Source organism: Equus caballus, chromosome 11 (genome assembly GCF_041296265.1).
Source record: "Equus caballus isolate H_3958 breed thoroughbred chromosome 11, TB-T2T, whole genome shotgun sequence".
NCBI lineage: Eukaryota > Metazoa > Chordata > Mammalia > Perissodactyla > Equidae > Equus > Equus caballus.
The window spans coordinates 12,584,781-12,593,244 of NC_091694.1; positions in this window are offsets into that span (position 1 = coordinate 12,584,781).

Consider the following 8,464-nt stretch of genomic DNA (forward strand, 5'->3'; position numbering starts at 1 on the left):
AGTCTAACACACGTTCTTCATATATATATATGTGTCAGTTAGTAAATATTTCAGACCTTGCAGGCTACATTTGGCCTCTGTCACATATTCTTCTTTTTAAAAATGAAACATTAGGGGCCAGCCCGGTGGCGCAGCGGTCCTTCCGCTTCTCAGCTGCCTGGGGTTCGCCGGTTCGAATCCCGGGTGCGGACATGGCACCACTTGGCACGCCATGCTGTGGTAGGCGTCCCACATAGAAAGTAGAGGAAGATGGGCACAGATGTTAGCTCAGGGCCAGGCTTCCTCAGCAAAAAAGAGGAGGACTGGCAGTAGTTAGCTCAGGGCTGGTCTTCCTCAAAAATAGATAAATAAATAAATAAGAAACATTAAAAATATAAAACCTATTATCTATCTGATAAGGGGCTAATATCTAGAATGTATAAAGAACTCCTACAACTCAATAACAAAAAAACCCTGCAACCTAATTAAAAAATGGGGCAAAGGCATAGACATTTCTCCAAGGAAGATATACAAATAGACAATAAGGATAGGAAAAGATGCTCAACATCACTAAGTGTTAGGTAAAAGAAAGTCAAAACCACAATGAGGTACCATTTCACACCAGTTAGGATGGCTACTACTAAAATAACCAGAAAACAACAAGTGTTGGAGAGGACGTGGAGAAATGGAACCCTTGTGCATTGTTGGTGGGAATGTAAAATAGGCAGCCCCTATGGAAAATGTACGGTTGTTCCTCAAAAATTAAAAACAGAATTACCATATGATCCAGCAATTCAGTTTCTTGGTGTACACCCAAGAATTAAAAGCAGGAACTTGAACAGATATTTCCACACTCATGTTCATAGCAGCATTATTCATAGTAACCAAAAGGTGGAAACAACCTAGTGTCCATAAATGGATGAATGGATAAGCAAACTGTGGTGTATCCATAAATGGAATATTACTCAGCCTTAAAAAGGAAGGAAATTCTGTCATATGCTACAATGTACACAGATGAACCTTGAAGACATTATGCTAAGTAAAATAAGCCAGTCACAAAGAACAAACACTGTATGATCCCACTTACGTGAGGTCCCTAGAGTAGCTAAATTTATGGAAACAGAAAATAGAATAGTGGCTGCCAGGGGCTCAGGGCAAGGGAAACGGGGAATTATTGTTTAATGTGTACAGAGTTTTGGTTTGGGAAGATGAAAAAAGTTCTGGAGCTGGATGGTGGTAATAGTTGTACAACATTGTGAATATACTTAAAGTCACTGAACTGTACATTTAAGAATGGTCAAAATAGTAAGTTTTATGCCATGTATATTTTACCACAATAAAAAACCATAAAAACCATTCTTAGCACAAGGGCCATATAAAGAGGCTGCTGACGGGACTTAGATCCAGGGCGAAAGTTTGGTGACCTTCCTTCAGTGTTATTATTAGCATCATTATGGTTTTAACCAAGTGAGTCATTATGATCGTTATTACTGTGTATTATAGTCAATGCTTATTTAACTTCAGCTACCTGTTTACCCAACTCTTTGCTCATCATTGCCCTAGGATCCCACTTTCTCCTTCCAGATCCAATTTTCTTTGTACTGAAGTGCATCCTTTAGTGATTCTTTCATTGATGGCTTTGAGAATTAAACTGAGCTTTTGTTTGAAAATGTCTTTATTTTACCCTCGCAACTATTGTACCCTATTACTATTTTCATCATTACTATTAAATGATTGTATAGCTGAATAAAGAATGATAGATTGGGAGAAATTCCCCCTCTGCACTTCAGACATTATTTCATCCTCTTCTGCCCTGTCTTGTTGCTGATGAGAAGCCCAATTGCTGTTGCTTTATAGATTTTCTTCTTCATTTTGCTTCCAAGAACTGGTCTTTGTCTTGAGTGTTCTGCAGTTTCCTTGCAATGTGTCTGGGTGTGGATGTGCTTGTGTGTATCCTGCTTGGATGGTGCTTCTTCAATCTGAGGACTCAAGTCTTGTTTCCTTTCTCAAATTTCTCATCTGTTTCTTCTTTGAGTGATGGTCCTCCCTCCTGTCTGTTCCCTCTGTTCTCTCTCTTCACGAGCTATTATATGTTTGTTATATCTCAGGGGGAAATCCCTCTTTTTTCTGGGTCCCCTTTTCCTGTCCTGGGCAGCCCTCCCGTTATCCCAGCATGATGGAGGGGTCTTGTGTCTGGTCCTCCAAATCTTTAGGCCCATAGCCACCTCTTGTTGCTCTCCCCGGGGTCCTGTGTAATCATTTTCTTCATTCAGTGTTATTTCTACATTTTATAACAGAGGGGAGTCCATGTTACCTCAATTGTCTATCCAGGGCCTTCTTTTCTGCCACCACATAACTGCCTGCCTCTATATCTATTTAGCTATGTCTCATATTATCACAGACATATATATTCATATATGTATAAATACTGCTCCAAGTTGTCAAATTATAGTATTTCCCTCTCTATTGTGGCTCCATTTTAACAGAGACCTCTGGCTGAAGGAAATGCACCTCCAAACTTGGAATTGTAGGCACCACAACAAGCTGTGGATATAATTTGGAGGCAGGGAGATTTACATTCCTTGGTGAATGTCTTCTGAGGCTGACTCTGGCTCTGGTCCTGCTGTGAAATGCCTCTTCACTCTCCATCCTAAACACACAAATGAGTCTACATCATTCACCTTCATCTTTCCATCCATCCACCCACCCATCCATTCATCCATCCATCCACCCATCCATTCATCCATCCACCCACCCATCCATTCATCCATCCACCCACCCATCCATTCATCCATCCACCCACCCATCCATTCATCCATCCACCCACCCATCCATTCATCCATCCACCCACCCATCCATTCATCCATCCACCCACCCATCCATTCATCCATCCACCCACCCATCCATTCATCCATCCATCCACACATCCATTCATCCATCCATCCACACATCCATTCATCCATCCACCCACCCATCCATTCATCCATCCATCCACACATCCATTCATCCATCCACCCACCCATCCATTCATCCATCCACCCACCCATCCATTCATCTAGCCACCCACCCATCCATTCATCCATCCACCCACACATCCATTCATCCATCCACCCACCCATCCATTCATCCATCCACCCACCCATCCATTCATCCATCCACCCACCCATCCATTCATCCATCCACCCACCCATCCATTCATCCATCCACCCACCCATCCATTCATCCAGCCACCCACCCATCCATTCATCCATCCACCCACCCATCCATTCATCCATCCATCCACACGTCCATTCATCCATCCACCCACCCATCCATTCATCCATCCACCCACACATCCATTCATCCATCCACCCACCCATCCATTCATCCGTCCATCCACACATCCATTCATCCATCCACCCACCCATCCATTCATCCATCCATCCACCCATCCATTCATCCATCCATCTGTCTGATGGGATCCACTTGGACCCACCTATGTGGTATGAAGCTTCTTTTAAGATGAAAACATCTGAACAAACAGCAGCCTCAGAAAAAAAACCTTATCTAAACTTTTTTGCTGACTTAAACAAAGCCTCTCAAAAATACAGCCTCTATAAATCCCCTGTCTGGGAAGTTTATAGCCAGGAAGGAGATGGGCCACTCATACTTGGATGAGAAATTACAGAAACAAAACCTTACCAAAATGTTGTCTCTCCTTTGCTTGTTTTCTCCTACTTATTTCTCATTTCTTCTCACCATTTGCTTTCCCTTGAAATCCCAACCCCTCTTCTTAAGATGATAGATAAACCTTAAATCTAGCTGTTCAAGGAGCCATTTCTTTGTGTGCTCTTATGTATATGAATAAATTTTGGTTTTTCTCTGTTAATCTGAGAATTAATCTCTGCTAATTAATCTGTTAATCTGTCTTTTCTCAGTGAGTTCGTAGGCCCTGAAGCACAGAACATAAGTTGGTAGAGGGAAAAGTTTTTTTTTTCCTTACATGTCCATGCATCCATGCATCCATCCATCCAAGTTTTATGGAGGGCCTACTAGGCATTGGGTATGCTGTCATGAATGAAATTTGGTTCTGTTCTCAAGGATTCCTAGTTAAGTTGGGGAGCTTACTTTTAAACTAAGTATTAGAATACACTGTATTAGGAGGGGTGAGAGCATGACAGCTAAGAGCACATTGCCTGGTGCACACTGCCTCAGATCAGATCCAGGCTCTACCCTTTCCTAGCTGAGTGACCTTGAGCACTGCTTTAAAGCGCTCCACACTTCAGTTCTCTCATCCATAAAATTGGGATCAGAGTAATACCTGCCTCATAGGGAAGTATGAAGATTATGAGCTAATTTATGTAAAAAGCTCAGACCAGTGCCTGATGCCTGGTGAATGCTTGATGAATACTTGCCATTTTTAGGTATAAGGTGATATTGATGCCAAGAGGAACCTCAAGAAAGTCTTGTTGGCCCCAGAATGTGGCTCTGGGTGTGTATGTTGGGCTCGTGTGTGGAAAGCTTTAGTTCCCTTGAGGAACATGTGGTAGGGAGGGCCAGAAACATGAAAATAATCTCAGAACACTTACCTTCAATAAAATGCAAAAGAACTTGTTGAGATATTATCCATATGAAGTGAGAAGGCACAGAATGAGGGCTAGATATCCACCTGTGTAAGGAGCTGACATAGACTGTCTTCTGGGATCCAGTTCCTGGAGGCCCAGGGAAGGAGGAATGAGCAGATCGTATTTCAGTCAGCAGGGAAACGTGGTTCCCTATGCCGGAAGTACAGCAAGCTTCCTACCCAGTAGGGCCCAAACATGCGACCGGTCATTAGCTTCTGTTGTCTATGTTGTTAGTTAGATATTATAGAAAGACCCAGATTACTGAGTTATCTGCCTTCCTGGCAGAGCCCCCAGCTCTGGTCCTTCCCTGTGCTAATCCTCCAGGTTCTCCCATTCTTTGGCTTCAAGATGAGGAGAATTTGGAGCACTGTAGTAACATTACACTTGAGATTTTCAGCCAAGCCTCAGGACTACCGGAGGGCAGGCCTCTGTCACTCTGTCATGGTCATTGAACCTTATTTGTACAACCCATTACTCTCATCTCCATAAATTTCAACAGTGGGAGCTTCTAAAGGGCAGGAGTCGTGTCTACAGACTCATCTTTTTACAGAGCCCAAGGCCACACCAAACACTCAGTTTGCGGTTTGGAGTGTTGAAGATGTTGGATCATCTATTTAGATAAAAATCTCCTGACTATATAGCAAATGTCCAGATACAGTCATGTGTCACTCAACGACACGGACACGTTCTGAGAAATGCATCGTTAGGCGATTTTGTCATTGTGTGAACATCATGGAGCGTACTCACATAAACCTAGATGGTTCAGCCTTCTGTACACCTAGCCTGTGTGGTACTGTCTTAGGGACCACAAAGTCTCTAAGATATCATGTATGTGGTCCATTGTTGAGTGAAACACGATCATGTGCCACGTGACTGTATATCACTTTATAAATTCAGGCTAATATTGTGAATTGTAGGTCATTTTATCCACTTTTAAATTTCTCATTAATCTCTAGTATTTTTGTTTAAACAGGATGAAAAGTCAATGACTTTATAGTGGTTATGATCTGAATTTTGCAGTGTCTTTTTCTTTTTTTGATGAGAAATATTGACCCTGAGCTAAAATTTGTCACCAATCTTCCTCTTTTTGCTGAGGAAGTTTGTTTCTGAGCTGACATCTGTGCTAATCTTCCTCTATTTTGTGTGTGGGATGCTACCACAGCATGGCTTGATGAGTGGTGTAGGTCTGTGCCTGGGATCTGAACCTGTGAACCTCGGGCCACCAAAGCAGAGCATGTGAACTTAACCACTAGGCAACCGGGCCAGCCCTTGCAGTGTCCTTTTTTAGAAATCCCTAATGGTGATTTTACTGAACTACTGGTAATACTGGACTAGAATGGGCCCTAAACCCAATGACTGGAATCCTTCTAAGAAAAGGAGACAACACACAACACACAGAGACACACAGAGGGGAGATGGCCATGTGAAGATGGAGGCAGAGATCGGAGCAATGCAGCTACAAGCCAAGGAATGCTGAGGATTGCCGGGGCCCCCAGAACAGGAAGCGGCCAGGAAGAATCCTCCCCTGGAGCCTTCAGAGGGAGCACTGCCCTGCTGACACCTTGATTTTGGACTTCTGGCCTCCAGAGCTGGGAGAGAAGAAGTTTCTGTTGCTTTCAGCCACCTCAATTGTGGCACTTTATTATGGCAGCTCTAGGAAACTAATACATTGTGTCTGTATCGTGGTTTGATTAAATGAACATTAAGTTGTTTTTGATTTTTCATGTAAACAATGTTGTAGAGAACATCACCGTGCATTCCTCTCTGTGCACAAGTACCTCCCAGCACAGAAAAAAAGAGAACAATTTCTGAGATAAAGAGTGTGCATATTTTTAAAACCAATCCACTGTGTTAAATTGCTTTTTAAAAAGTCTATACTCATTTAGATTTCTACCAACACGAATGTTATAAGAGCAATCATGTCCTTATATCCTAGCCAGAACTGATATTGACACAGTTATATTGTCCACACTAGTGGTGGCGTTTTTTACTCAGCAGTGACACCACCTGAGGTCAAGCATATTCAATAGAAGCCAGGACACGAGGCCAAATATGCCAGGGCTCTTGTCCCCCTGCATACTCCTAACCCTGGGAGGCTGGGACAGCGGGGACAGTCACAGAGACCGCTGGGCACATACCTCCCTGGCTGTCCTCTGGGGCACCCCAGCCTGGCAAAGATGACCCAGCTGCGCTGGAGCTTTGGGTGTTTGTTGGTTTATTTGGTGGCGCCATCATCCTTGGTCCCAGCGTAGAGCTTAACAGGAAGTGAGGGAATCTTTATTATGACCTCAGTTACAATACATTTGTGTCACTTCCGTATGAGAATTATCTCCCTGAGAGATGGTGATGTCCTTGGTGGATGCAAAAGATACAGAAGAGCCTAGGTTCCTGGAGGGGAGAGAGGTGAGGTGCTGTTTTCAGTCTCCTTGTTGAGGTTCTGCCCTTGAGGCTTCTGGTGCCCCCACGCCTTCCCCAGCAATGCGTTCTACCTCTGGAGACGTAAGTGTGATCTACCCCCTTCCCCCGGTATCAGGCCTCAGAATGTCAGCTACTGGGTCGTCCTGACCCCAGAAAATGACTCAGGTCCCTCGGGCTCACCCCAGACCCTTACTGTGGGAAGTCCCACCCGGAGAGGCTGCCTCCACCGTTGCTGAAATAGAAGAGTCAGGTTCTGCCAATGACTGCTTAAAATTCATGTTGCCATGGCAGCGTGGCATTAGGCCACAGGTGATCCGGCTGCACAGAGCTTTGATCTCAGCAAAGGCATGGTTTCTTTTGCTCTTGAGCTGGTTGCGAGGGGACACTGCCTTGGGGTCAAGCTTTGGCTTGCTCCTGGGCCTGGGGATTGTCCCAGAAGCGGAAAGCTGGGCACAGGTAGACAGAGGATGAGGCCTTCAGAAGTCGGATAAGCCCTGAGACTGAGTTGGCTTGAAACCCTGAGGGCAAGAGATCTGGGTCTGAAGAGGGAGCAGTGAGAGGGGTCTGTAATGAGGGGATGCGTATGCACTGCTTGACTTGAGAGGAAAGCACAAATGAGATGGTTTGTGTGCGTTTTTAGCAGCAGAGCTAAGAAAGGGAGTGGTTTATCCCAAGATGTGGCCCAGCTCAGCAAGTCTCAGCAACGTAAATAACTTCAGGATTCATTCAACACCTGTTACTATGACTTACAGTGTGGTTGGTGCTGGGGGATGCGAGAATGGCTCGCACGGCTTTGGTCTTCAAGGACTTTCCAAGTTGTCAGGGCACTAAAAGGTGCATCAAATAATACAAAGCAGAATGTGATCAATTCCCTGGAGAAAGCGGAATTTCAGAGGGAGGAGAACCACCCTACTGGGGCCATCGGGGTTTCTTAGATGAATTTAGGCTGAACCTTAAATGAGGAGAGGAAAAGGAAAGCATACCAGTTGGAGGTAACCACAGGACACTGGTATGGCAAGAGGATAGAGAGCGGATGCATTCAAGAACAACAAGGAGTCTAGTTTATAAAAGGGATAGTAGGAGATAACGTGGTGAACTTAGGTTGATCCCAGAGCTGAGCTGAGCAGGATAGACTTAATTTGATGGGCAACTGGGGAGCCATGGAGGCTTTTGAGCCTGACAACGGCTGATCAGAGCTACATTTTAGAAAAGCAAATCCAGGGATAAGGTTTGGGATGGACTGAGAAGTGAAGCATCGGTGAGTTTTTGAAATCTCTGAAGGACTGGAGAGGTGAGAGGACTGGGCTAGGCTGATAGCAATGGGATTGGAAAGGGAAGAAGAGAGGTTGAATGGAGCTAGAACGTGACCTCACGGGAGCAGAGAGGGTGGAGTCAAAGATGGCTGAGACTGTGAAACCCAGTGGGTTAGAGAATGGAGCTGCCTGCCATTTGATGGGACGAGG